Source organism: Arachis hypogaea, chromosome 20 (assembly GCF_003086295.3).
Source record: "Arachis hypogaea cultivar Tifrunner chromosome 20, arahy.Tifrunner.gnm2.J5K5, whole genome shotgun sequence".
Classification (NCBI taxonomy): Eukaryota; Viridiplantae; Streptophyta; class Magnoliopsida; order Fabales; family Fabaceae; genus Arachis; species Arachis hypogaea.
The window spans coordinates 10,214,631-10,228,357 of record NC_092055.1 but is presented as its reverse complement, the minus strand read 5'-3'; the positions used below and the strand labels follow the sequence as shown (position 1 = coordinate 10,228,357).

At 39.5% G+C, this 13,727-nt stretch overlaps 1 non-coding gene across 1 annotated transcript; it reads left to right on the top strand.

Moving 5' to 3' along the window:
- Positions 1-3,272: 3,272 nt before the first annotated feature.
- Positions 3,273-3,376, top strand: LOC112788019 (small nucleolar RNA R71). Its single transcript, XR_003195400.1, has one exon. It is a non-coding gene; the product is annotated as a small nucleolar RNA R71 (small nucleolar RNA).
- Positions 3,377-13,727: the final 10,351 nt, after the last annotated feature.

Below are 13,727 nucleotides of genomic sequence, written 5' to 3'. Positions count from 1 at the left end.
CTTTTTCAGTAGTAGTGTAATTAGACTGAGCAGCGTCTAAGGTCTTAGACGCATAAGCAATTACGAAAGGATCCTAACCTTCGCTCTGAGCCAGCGCCGCTCCTACTGCATGGTTGGAGGCATCACACATAATCTCAAAAGGCTGGCTCCAGCCTGGTCCTCTCACAATCAAAGCTTGAGTCAGGGCGATCTTCAGCTTATCAAATGCTTGCATGCAATCCTCACTGAACTCGAACTCAATATCTTTCTACAGCAGTATGGATAAATGTAATGCTACCTTACTGAAGTCCTTAATGAATCTCCTGTAGAAACCTACATGGCCAAGGAATGAACGGACTTCCCTCACAGAGGAGGGGTAAAGTAAACTAGAAATGACATCTACCTTTGCTGGATCTACAGAAATACCAGTATTATACACAACATGTCCTAGAATAATCCCTTGTTTTACCATAAAGTGACATTTTTCAAAATTCAATACAAGGTTTGAACTAACACACCTGTCTAATAATCTAGCTAAACTATCCAAGCAAAGGTTAAATGAATCACCATAAACGCCAAAATCATCCATAAATACTTCCATACAGTTCTCAATAAGATCTGAAAAGATACTCATCATGCATCTTTGGAAAGTAGCAGGTGCATTACATAAGCCAAAAGGCATCCTTTTTTATGCATACGTTCCAAAAGGACATGTAAAAGTAGTCTTCTCCTGATCTTCAGGAGTTATATGAATTTGAAAATAGCCTGTATAACCATCTAAAAAGCAGTAATGGGATTTACCTGATAGGCTCAATCAAGCATCTGATCAATAAATGGCAAGGGGTAATGATCCTTGCGAGTAGCTTGGTTGAGACGCCTGTATTCAATGCAAACTCTCCATGAATTCTGCACTCTAGTTATCAAGAGCTCTCCATGCTCATTCTTTACTGTTGTGACTCCAGACTTCTTGGGCACCACTTGTATTGGACTGATCCATTCACTGTCTGGGATGGGGTAAATGATATCTGCTTCAAGCAGCCTGGTCACTTCTTTCTTAACAACTTCTAAGATAGTGGGATTCAATCTTCTTTGGAGTTGACGGGCAGGCTTTGATTCCTCTTTTAAGAATATTCTGTGCTCACAAACTTGAGGGCTGATGCCTACTATATCCGCCAAGCTCCACCCAATTGCTTTCTTATGTTTTCTCAGCACACTAAGCAGTTGCTCCTTCTGTTGGGAAGTGAGTTCCCTTGCAATGATAACTGAAAACTTCTGATTATCCTCAAGGTAAGCATACTTGAGGTGTGGAGGAAGGGGTTTCAATTCCAATTTCTGCTCATGGCTAGGTTCTGGATCATCCGGGGCTAGTGGTAATGGCAAAGTGTCCTCATTGTGTTCAGAGGGTGTCCCCACACTTGGACCTTGCTCCATGTGCTTCTCTTCTACTTCTTCTTGGTGAACTTCAGCTACAGTTTCATCAATATTGTCGCACTAGAAGATAGAGTGATCTTTCGGAGGGTGCTTCATAGCTTTATTTAAACTGAAACTCACTGCTCTGCCATCTATCTCAAAGGAGTAAGTTCCTGAGAATGCATCCAGCTTGAACTTTGAAGTCTTCAGGAATGGTCTTCCAAGCAGGATTGATGATGGTCTTCCTGAGTCATTAGGGGGCATTTCCAGGATATAGAAGTCAATGGAAAATGTGAGCCCCTTAATGCTCACTAATACATCTTCAGCAATTCCAACTACTGTAATAATGCTTTTATCTGCTAACACAAAACGAGCTGCCGACCTTTTTAAGGGAGGGAGCCTCAAAGCATCATATAGACAATGGCATTATACTAACACACGCTCCTAAATCACACATGCAGTCAGAAAATATCACACCTCCAATGGTACAGTTAACCATGCATGGACCTGGATCACTACATTTTTCAGGTATACCTCCCATTAAAGCAGATATAGAACCACCTAAAGGAATAGTTTCTAATTCATTAATTTTATTTTTATGTATGTATAAATATTTCAGAAACTTTGCATATTTAGGTACCTGCTAAATAACATAAAAAAGGGGAACAATTACCTTAACCTTTTTGAAAATTTCTACCATTTTGGGATCTAGTTCCATCTGCTTTCTGGACTTCCTTGCAAGGTGTGGAAATGGAATAGGAATGGCGCCACTTGCATCTTCTGCTTCCTTTGGTGCTCCATTCCTTGGCTGAGCTGCTTCTTCTTCAACCATGTCTTGTACTTCCTCTTCCTCTTCAGCATCTTCCACTTCTACCATATCCTCAAATGGGGTGTGTTCTTGTGGGTTTGGCTCCTCCTGATTTCTCTCTTGCAGTGTGGTTCCGGACCTCAAAGTGATGGCATTGATGCTACCCTTGGGGTTAGGTAAGGGTTGAGAAGGAATTCCATTGGAGCATGAAGGTTGGTTGGTGGGAGTAGGTAATGAATCTATCCGGGAGACGAGAGCTTGTAAAGTGGCGTTCAAACCATTTAAAGTAGAGTTCAGTGTAGTCTGCATGTCTTGTTGTCCTTGTGCAAGAGAACGAAGCATCTCGTCATTTGATGAGGAAGGAGGATAAGTGATCTGAGGGGCCTGTTGTTGGTTGTGCTGGGATCCTTGTGACTGTCTTAGGTGAGGAGCTCTGTAAGGCTGGTTCTGATTTTGTTGTCTGTTGTTGTTATTCCACCTCTGATTTCCATTGTTGTCTCTGCCTCCTCTGTTATAGTTGTCCCTCCAGCCATGGTTGGAATTATCTCTCCATCCCTGGTTGGAGTTGTCCTGCCACCCTTGGTTGTAGTTCCCACCTTGGTTGTAGTTGCCGCCTTGTTGATTGTATCCTTGATTCGGGCGGTCATAGAAGTTATGAGTAGCTGCCACAGTGTTGTCTTCTTGTTGGAGCTGCGGACACTCATCAGTATAATGACTATAATCAGCACAGATACCGTATACTCTTTGGGGGACCAATTGTTGGCTTTGTTGTGGTGGGGGAGGCTGAGCTTGTTACTAATTCAATTGTATCTGCTTCAGTAGGTTGGTCATTTCACATATAGCTTATGTGACGGCAGTAGTCTCACTGCTAGAGGAAACCTCTGTAACAGTCTTTGAGTGGCTGCTCCTGTGCCTGTGATTCCGAGTGAACTCAGCTAAGTCGCTGATCAGTTGTCATGCTTCATCTGCGGTCTTGTACTTTTTCAGAGATCCATTACTAGCACCATCGAGTGTAGTTTTATCCCGAGGCTTCATGCCTTGAGTGAAGTAGCTGATCAACACTAGCCTGTCAATCATGTGATGGGGGCATGCGTCCAGAAGGTTCTTAAAGCGCTCCCAGTACTCATAGAGAGTCTCTGATTTACCTTGAACAATGCAGGAGATCTCTTTCCTCAATCTATCTGTGACTTCAGCTGGAAAGTATTTTTCCAAGAATTCTCTCCTGAGCGTATCCTAGTTGGTAACAGTTGTTTCAGGTTGCGACTAGTACCACTCCCTCGCCTTTTCCTCAAGAGAAAACGGGAAGGCGGTTAACAGAATAGAAGTTTCATTTGCACCATGACGCCTAACAGTAGAACAGGCTATCTGGAAATCCCTAAGGTGCTTGATAGGCTCCTGAGCAGGTAAACCATGAAACTTGGGCATCAAGTTGATTAGTGCAGTCTTCAGTTCAAAATCTTCAGCCAGATTTGGATGACGCACTTGATACGGTTGCAGTGTAAAATCTGGGGCTCTAGCTTCCTGGAGAGTAATCTTCCTAGGTGCTGTCATTCTATCTGCACGTGAATCAACTGAATCAGTAGTAAAGGAGCTTGTTTTGCTCTCAGATGGCAGTTCAGATTCACCCTCAGATGAGACTACAATCACTTCACCACCCTCAAAGGCTAACCGACGCCGAGCTCGCCTAATACGTGAAATAGTTCTTTCAATTTCAGGATCAAATGCGGCTAAGCTCGGATTAGGCAGTGAACGCGTCATTCAATGAGAGAAACATATAGCTCATGGTAACAAAATAAAAATAAAATATGCAAATAAAATAAAAATATGTACACTAATTAATAATTTAGCACGCTATTGCAACTCCCCGGCAACAACGCCAAAAATTGACGAGTGGGGCGTAAGTCGGCCAATTAATAATTCAATATAGGAGATACGTTGCGAGTATAACTCTCAACCAGCAAAAATCTGCCTCATCAATTTAAAAAGGTTGTCATAAAATTAGAATAAAAATTCTAGGGTTATGAGTCCCAGGTCGTCTCCCAACGAGCTACTAAAAAGGGTGCTAATTTATTAATCAGGAGTTTTCCAAGAGATTTTGAGTTTGGGCAATGAGCACAAGCATATAATTGTAAATTAAAGTAATGAGAATTAAAAGAGATTTATATTATTCAAAATAAAAAGCCTTGACTGGGGGAATGATTAATTGGAAGTTCTATCCTTGTTGGAATTCTCTCAAGTGCAGTATAAAGAGGTTGTTATTTTCACTTAGTTAACCCTTACTAAATAAAAGAAAGTCAAGTAATTAAGCTAACTCTTATTCACAAATCCTAGTCATCTCCCTTAGGAAGGTCTAGCGTTAGTAAATATAAAATTAGCCAACAACTTCCAATGTAACTAACCACTTGAGCATTCCAACTCAAGTGTCTCCTCCTAATCAACTCCCATGCCAAGTTGGGAGTCTACTCCATCAACATGGATACCATCTTCGTTATTGGGAGTTTGGAATAGAAAAGAGACATAATAATTTAAATAAAATAGAGATTGAAAATTAATTAAAAATAAAAGTAATCATTTGCATTAATAAATCCAAGATAATCCAATTGTAACTCTAAACAAGAATTAAGAATATGGAATAAATAAATAGGGAATAAGAAAACAAACTAGAATAGTATCTTCAACGGAGGTGATGACTCTTCAATATCCAAAAGCAAAAGCATAAAACTATAGAACTATGAATGTAAAGAAAACCTAGAGGAGGAGTAAATTCTCTCTAGATTCAGATCTAAAAACTAAAAACTATGCTAATGAGAATGTGTGTTGAGTCTCTGCACGTTTTCTGGCTCTAGTCTGTGTTTCTGTGCCAAAAACTGGGTCAAAACTCAGTCCGAATTGCCCCCAGCGTTTTCTGTTATTTCTGCAGATCACGCATGTCACGCGTATGCGTCAGTCACGCGTGCGCGTCATTTGGCGAATTTCCTTGTTACGCATACGCGTCAGTCACGCGCACGTGTCGTCTTGCAGAACTCCAATCCACGCGTTCGCGTCAGGCACGCGCACGCGTCGCTGCAAATTTCTTCATATCGCGCGCTCGCGTGAGCCATGCACACGCGTTGATGCTCGCTGATTATCTCCTTAGTTTCTTGTGTTCCTTCCATTTTTGCAAGCTTCCCCTCCATTTTCTAAGTCATTCCTACCCTATGAAGCCTGGAACACTTAACACACGGATCACGGCATCGAATGGTATAAAGGAGAATTAAAATACACAAATTAAAGATCTGTAGGAAGCAAGTTTTCAACCATAGAACAAAACTATGAAGGGATTGTAAAATCATGAAAATCATATGAATAAGTGGGTAAAGACTTGATGAAACCACTCAAATGAGCATAAGATAAAACCATAAAATAGTGGTTTATCAAAACTAATAGCTAAAAGGAAAGAGGTTAACAAGAAACATGTGAAGAATGTTAAACTTAGTAAATTGAGGAAGGAGATACTCCAACCTAATGATGGTTTGGTGCCTGAGGATGATTCGGGTGAATATGATGAGTTATTTTTTAGACCCATGGCAGACCCTAGTCTTAATGTTGGTGTTTATGATGCTCATGATGAATATCAAGATTATTCAGATGGGAGAGACTCTTAGCATTCGGAAGAAATGAAGACACCTCCTAACTCAGAGGATGAACTCGGTGAAGTTGATGATGATGAAGCATTCCCTGTTTTCTGAGAAGGTACAAGATTTGAAGAACTCTACCTAGAGATAGGGATGAAATTCAACACAAAGCTGGATTTTAAGGAGGTTGTGAGGGAGTACTGCATACAGGAAGGTAGAAGAGTTTGGTTCAAGAAAAATGATAACTTAAGGTGCTGGGCTTTATGTAAAGGTGAGGAATGTCCTTGGGTTATTTATGCCTCTAAGGATAATGAGGGTGTTTGCTGGCAAGTTAAAATATTTAATGATGATCATACCTGCCCAAGGGAGACAAAGAATAGATTAGCTAACAGAGAGTGGTTGGCAAGCAAGTTGGTAAAAAAGCTTAAAAATTTTCCAAATCTGAAGCACTCTGAAGCTTTAACATACTTCAAAATCAAATGTGACTTGGACTTGAACAAGTCTTCTTTGACAAGAGCTCTTGGAGATGCAAGGCACATTGTGTATGGTGATGCTGCTGCACAATACGGGATTGTCAGAGACTGTGGTAAGACTCTGCTGAAGTGCAACCCTGGATCAACTGTGCGCATCTCAACAATTCCTCATCCCAACTCTGAAGAAGAGTCCACTTTTGACAAGATGTATATTTGTCTGGATGGATGCAAGAAGGGATTTATTACGGGCTATAGACCTCTAATAGGACTTGATGGAGCATTTCTGAAAACAAGATTTGGTGGACAAATCTTGGCAGCCATTGGACAAATGTTTCAAATGCTCCTCTACTACTCACTGTTCCAATTTCAAATACTCCACCACCAACAACTGCTCGTATCGATCCAATGGTTGGTGCATCTGCAGCTACAACTTTAAGGTTGCGTAACGTCCTGCAATTTGTTCCAACCCTGAGCTTCAATCCACCAAGAAAATCCAAGAAATGAACATTTAGATGTTTTCTGTTGAGACATTTTGGTTTTAAATATTGAACATTGTAATTTTCGAGTTCCATGTTTCAGGGTGTATGTCTTTTGGTTTGAGTTAAATACTCTATGTTATTTTTTTATAGTGTCTAGTTTGACACAGACAAATTTAGAAATAATTAACATAAGCTGCATATTATCCTCGAATGTTTAAAATCTTATTGTTGTTCCTTAACTTCATATTTCTTCATTTCTAAATTACAATTAGCACAACAATGACAAAATAGAATTGAACATTGTGTTATCATTTCTATTCATTTGTTTATAGGGTACAACAATCACAACCATCATGTTTACACTTTTTTGTTACACAGTAACCAAATGCCCTTCACTACTTTTATACTACACAAATAGCAATCACATTTACTAACATAACAATAATCAACAACACACAAAATTCCAGTTTTAGAGCTCTAACTTCAGACTCCAACACCTTCCAATCTTCCAAGCAAATTTCATTCTTCACTCCTCTATTTCAAATCCCAGATTATCTCTGTCATTTACTTCTTCTTCATCCGAAACTTTGTCAGCCCACATAAAGAGACCACACCATCTCTTGTCAACACTTTGCAACCACATTTCACGCCCATGAAGAAGAAATATTACAAATTGAATGATCAATGACAAGAGCTGTATACATTAACACAAATCACTTACATTGTAGTTAGGACAACCATAAAATGTTCTCCCTAGATTCGCCTCTGTTCCTGACCATTTGAGGATGGGTTGGCTACCACACCCACACCTATCTAGAAGTCATTTGGGATTACTTTGAGACTCAAGTGCAAGTTCAGGAACCACTTTGAGATTTAACTCGTTAAATAATGCAGTCATCGTTAACTGTTTGTTTAAACATTTTTATTGTTAGGATATGTTATTAAAATTTGAATAAATATAATTGCAAATGCCTGAATATATGGTCATTCTTGTGTTTTATTATGGAGGAAGATTTGTCAAAGACTTTAAGAGAGTTCTCTGCTATTTGGATAGTAAAGTAAAGAAGTTTTTTTCTTTAAAGAATTGAGTTACCGAAAGTATAAGCAAATGTTCTAACTTGATATGGGAGCACTTAATATAAAATATGAACTTCGTGTAATTAAAAGAGATATGAAGATTAATCAGATAAAGAAAGATAAGTTGAGATACAAGAAAATTGATAAGCTGTACATCTATTTTAAATACGACGTGGACATGCCTAAAGTAGTTAAAGAAAGTGTGGCTAAAGAGACTATTATATTGGATTCTTCATCATTATCATCGGAGATGGATATGAAATAACAAAAAATGAGTCTTACAAACTTTCTCATATTGAGAGACAAGAGACAGATTGAGAGGAGTGTTATTGTATGTGTAGTTAACAACATGTCCTTTCTTTTCAGATTCAATTTCTATATATTATCAAATATTCAATACAAAGATATATTAAACAAGTAGTGATTAAAAAAGTAATCAATAATAAAAAATATTTTTTTTTCCTTCAAAGCTAGTACATTAATATAATTAATAAATGAATCACAAGAGAAACCTATCCAAGGACTATGGCAATACAGCAATGGAATTCTCAAAACAAATTCAGAAAAATAACATTCTCATGCAAAAGAGGATGACAATGAGCCAACATCTAATTTTTAAATTTTGAATTTTGAAATGGAGAGTGGAGAGAGCGGGGGAGAGTCTTCGAGGGTGGCACATAGCGAGGCAGCCGGCCATGCCGGCGAGAGCAATAAGGGGGAGAGTGGAGGTGGGCATGCATCAGGTGAAAAGGAGGGAATTAAAGGAGACAATAACAAGATTCAAGGTCAGCGGATATCGTTCAGAGATAAAGTTGTGGGTGCCTCAACAAGGAGAGCTTTGGAGGTTGCTGATTCTCTTGATGGGGATAAGATGGCTACAGTAGTTGGTAAGCAAGGCGATTCGGAGATACCAACTGTGACGTTCACTGAAGAAGCAAAGGAGATATTGGCAGAGCCCTACAAAGATGCCATCGTAATCAAAGTTCTTGGAAAAAACTTTAGCTATACGGCGATCACGCACAGGCTTAAAGGAGTCTGGAGAACCAAAGGAGGATATGAGGTACTAGATGTCGGTTTTGGCTATTTCTTAGTTAAATTTGATCTCTTGGAGGATAGAGAAAAAGTTCTCCTTGGAGGACCGTGGATGATTACTGGTAGTTATGTTGCGGTTAAACCTTGGAGTTCTTCATTCAGACCTTGTGAAAACACTTTTGGATCTACCATGGTTTGGATAAGAATCACAGGTTTAAACATTAACTATTATCAAGAGAAAGCCATGAAAATGATTGCGTCAGCTGTTGGTAAACCGATCCGCATCGATTTAGCCACCAAATCTGCAGAAAGGGGAAAGTATGCAAGAGCATGTGTGCAAATTAACTTGGGACTTCCAGTCATAAAAAAGATTCAAGTTGATGGTCATATGTATGACATAGAATATGAGCACTTGAATTTAATTTGTGAAAAATGTAGCTGCTTTGGGCATGTAACAAGAGAATGTGCGAAAGAGAACAACAATGACATTGGGAAGGACACCATGGTGAAGGAGAAAAATTTGCCGTCACTGTTTTCGGTGGATAACAATGAGAAAACGGCAGAAGGTAGTCAAATCCCAGTAAAAAATCAAAATTCAACTTTTGAATTTGGAATTAATGCCAAATCAATTCCAATTATGGAGAAGCTTGGAGCAGTGGGTCTTGTGCATGATAATTTACAAGAATCACGCATGGATAGGGATACTCAAGCAAAAGAGGATGAATGGGTTACAGTTAGTAGAAAAGGCAAGGAAAAAGTGGGTAAAGGCCCCAATGTAGTGCCAAAAAAAGCCAATGTAGCAATATGCTCCAATTTGGTGAGTAAGAAATTTTCTTTTGGGTCTAATAAAATGCATGCTGGATCCTCATCAAATGCAAAGGTGAAGTCTTTATCAAATGCAAAGGTGGAGCCTAAGGAAAAGAAAGATCCTCCATCCACGCTTGGCTCTTTGGGAACAACTCAGGTGGCTTTCAAGGATCAGAGTACTCCTTTTTTTAAAGCAGGGCACAAAAGGCAGCGTCCTATTTCGCTTCAAAACTCACCTATTGAAGCATTGTCAACGGATTCTCGAGTACAAAAAGAGCTTGATAAAGCTAGTGCAACAACAAACTTGGAGAACCAACCTCAACAGAAGAATGATGGTTCTGCGACGCAAGTCCACCAGAAGACAATTGGAGACAGGGGTCCATCAACGTGAGGTAGAATGATTATAAATTCCAATTATTTAATTTATTTTTATGGATTGTGACCATTTAAATATTATTAGTTGGAATGTAAGGGGAGCGTCAAATAAGATGTCTCGGGTGCACTGTAAGGAGTTAGTACGAAAATTTCAACCAACTTTTTTTATTTTGGTGGAAACTCATATTGGGTTTGAAACTATGAAAGAATTTTGGGGGAGATTAGGCTATTATCCTGTAGGGATTGTAGATGCTGTTGGACATAAGGGAGGAATTTGGTTCCTCTCTGCTAATTTAAAATTTTCTTGTAAAATTCTTTGGGCTATGAATCAATGTGTAACTTTGGAAATTGATGGTGGTGGGCGAAGATGGATTTGCAGTGCGGTTTATGGCAGCCCTCAAGCCACTAATAGAGTAGAATTATGGAGTCATCTGCTTGATATTGGTTTGTGCATTCAGGACCCATGGGTGGTGGTTGGGGATTTTAATGATATTTTGAGTGTTCATGAGGTGAAGGGGGGTAATTACTATTCGACTCGCAGTAGTGTCTTTGCAAGTACTCTAGATTCTTGTGGTCTTTTTGATCTGACAACCTCTGGAAGACGGTTTACTTGGTTCCGTAAAATTCAAGGAAACAGAGAAATTGCAAAGAGATTAGATAGAGCTTGCTGTACTGCAGAATGGCGTCTTCTTTTTCCAGAAGCTTTTGTTGAAGTTCTCAGCCGTTCCCACTCTGATCATTGTCCCCTACTTATCCGATGTCAAGGAGTTCCTATCAAGAAAGGAAACCGGCCTTTTAGATTCCAAGCGGCATGGGCAACGCATCCTGATTACAAGGCCATTGTTCAGAAATCTTGGAATAGTACAGACTTTGGCATCCATAGGAAGTTGTTGGGGGTTCAAGAAGCTTCGTTGGAATTCAACTCTACGATCTTCGGCAATATTTTTATTAAAAAGAGGGAATTGGAGGCTTATTTGAATTGTATTCAACAAAAAATGGAGGCTGACGATGATCCGATTTTGAAGCACAAAGAGGAAGAATTGAGAGCTGAGTATAATCTAGTTTTGGCCCAGGAAGAATTGCTTTGGTACCAGAAGTCAAGAGATCAATGGGTTCGGTATGGTGATAGAAATACTAGCTTTTTCCATATGCAAACCATCATTAGAAGAAAATCTAACAAGGTTCATGGGTTGCTGGTCAGTGATGGGTCCTGGTCTAATGATCCGGAAGTTTTGCAAAGAGAGGTCGTTCATTTTTTCAAAAATATTTTTTGCTCTACTGAGCCTGTTGAGGTTAATTGCATGGGAGAAATTCCTATGCCATCTCTTAGCCAGGATGCTTGTGATAATTTGTCTAAACCAGTAACAATGTTGGAGGTTAAAGAAGCTCTGGATAATATGAGCTCGTTCAAAGCTCCTGGGCCGGATGGTTTTCAAGTTTTTTTCTTCAAGGAATATTGGGATGTGGTGGGTCATGAGGTGTGGCGTACTGTTCAGAAAGCATTCTTAGGGGAGACTTTAAGCCATTCTTTGTTGGAAACTTTGATTGTTCTTATCCCTAAATGCGACCCTCCAACTAGATTGAAGGATTTTCGGCCAATAAGCCTTTGTAATGTAATTTATAAGCTAGTGACTAAAGTGCTGGTTAATAGATTACGACCTTTTTTGGATGAGATTGTTAGCCCAACTCAGGGAGGGTTTATACATGGTAGAGGAGCGCCTGATAATATTATTGTGGCCCAAGAAGTTCTTCACTTTCTTAAGCGGACAAAGTCTAGAAAAGGAGCTATGGCTTTTAAGATTGATTTAGAAAAGGCTTATGATAGAGTTGATTGGAATTTTCTTGAGCACACTCTTGAATCTTTTGGCTTTCCTTCTCTAATTATTCGGCTTGTAATGAATTGTGTTCAGGCTTCAAATCTTTCCATCCTTTGGAATGGGAATAGATTAGACAGCTTCCAACCTCGCAGAGGGCTCAGGCAAGGAGATCCAATTTCTCCTTATTTATTTGTTTTGTGCATGGAGAGATTGGCGTGCTTCATTTCCAAACAAGTTGACGAGGGTATTTGGGATGGTGTGGCTGTTTCTAGAGGAGGACCTAGAGTTTCTCACTTGATGTTTGCAGATGACCTCCTCCTTTTTTGTAAAGCGAAGAAAAATCAAGTTCAGAATGTTGTGCACACCTTGGAGTTGTTCTGCAAAGCTTCAGGTATGAAGGTTAACATTGAAAAATCTAAAGCTATTTGTTCTAGAAATATCTCTAATAGAAGGAAGGAAATGTTGTCTGGTGTTTCTCATATTCCTTTTACTAGTGACTTAGGCAAATACTTGGGGGTGAACCTTAACCATCCTCGAGCTACTAGGTCTATTTTTTCGGACTCTTTAGAGAAGATCAAGAATAGGCTGGCTAGTTGGAAAGGTCGGCTCCTTAACAGAGCAGGCAGGCTTTGCTTAATTAAATCTGTTGCTTCTTCTCTTCCTATTTATCAGATGCAAGTGACTCTTTTTCCTACTTCGATTTGTCAAAAGATTGATTCTGTGCTTAGACAATTCTTGTGGAAGGGAAAGGTGGGGGAGCGATGCTTAAATTATGTCAAGTGGAGCAAAGTTGTCACTCCAAGAAAATATGGAGGCTTGGGAATTAGAGATACCCAGTGTGTAAATTTTGCTTTATTAGGAAAGCTTGTTTGGCAATTACTGCATAATAATGATAAGCTTTGGGTAAGAATTATGTTGGCAAAATATTTATCTGGGAGGTCTTGCTTTTCATCCAGTTTTTCTAATAATGTTTCAAGCACTTGGCGAGCGATTTATAAGACAATAGAAAAGCTTCGTGATGGTTTTGATTGGTGTACAGGCAGGATGTCCCAATCCTTTTGGTATCATGCTTGGCGACCATGTGGAACACTAGCTCCTTTGGTTCCTTTTGTGCACATCTCTGATTCTCACTTGAAGCTAGAAGATGTCTGGTACCATGGACATTGGCGGTGGGATATTCTTTGCACAATGATTCCGGAAGAAGTTAAACTTGATTTGATGCTCTTTGATCCTATCAAGCAGGCAGGAGATAAAACAGGTTGGTTTTGGACAAACTCAAATACTCTCACCTACTCGACTAAAAGCGGGTATGAATGGCTATTGAAGAAGAAATTTGGCTGGAACGATAATGAAAATTGGCTTTGGCTTTGGCGCTTGAGAATACCGGAGAAGATAAAGTGTCTGCTCTGGCTTTGTCTCAACAACGGAGTTCCCACAGCTAGTTACCGGTTTCAAAGAGGTCTTGCTACTTCTGATTTTTGTCAGCGATGTTATCTTGCTCTAGAGGATATTAACCACTGCTTTAGGACTTGCCAAAAAGCTCGTCAGATTTGGATTAGCTTAAATTTGGGAATGACTGCTGAGGACTCTAGTTTGGATTTTGTATCTTGGATTCGTTCTAACCTCAACAAAAATGAGTTTCTCTTTGCAGCGGCCTTTTGGTGGATTTGGAGGGATAGGAACAATGACATCTTCCATCAAGATGATCCATGGAGTAAGGAGAAAATTGTTCACTTAGTTCAACATGCTGCTCGCGATTTCTCTAAGGTTGTTACCAACCAAAAACATATTATTCCTTCCTCTTTGCAATATAACTGGGAACCACCTCCAATGAATGTCTGTAAAGTGAACTGCGA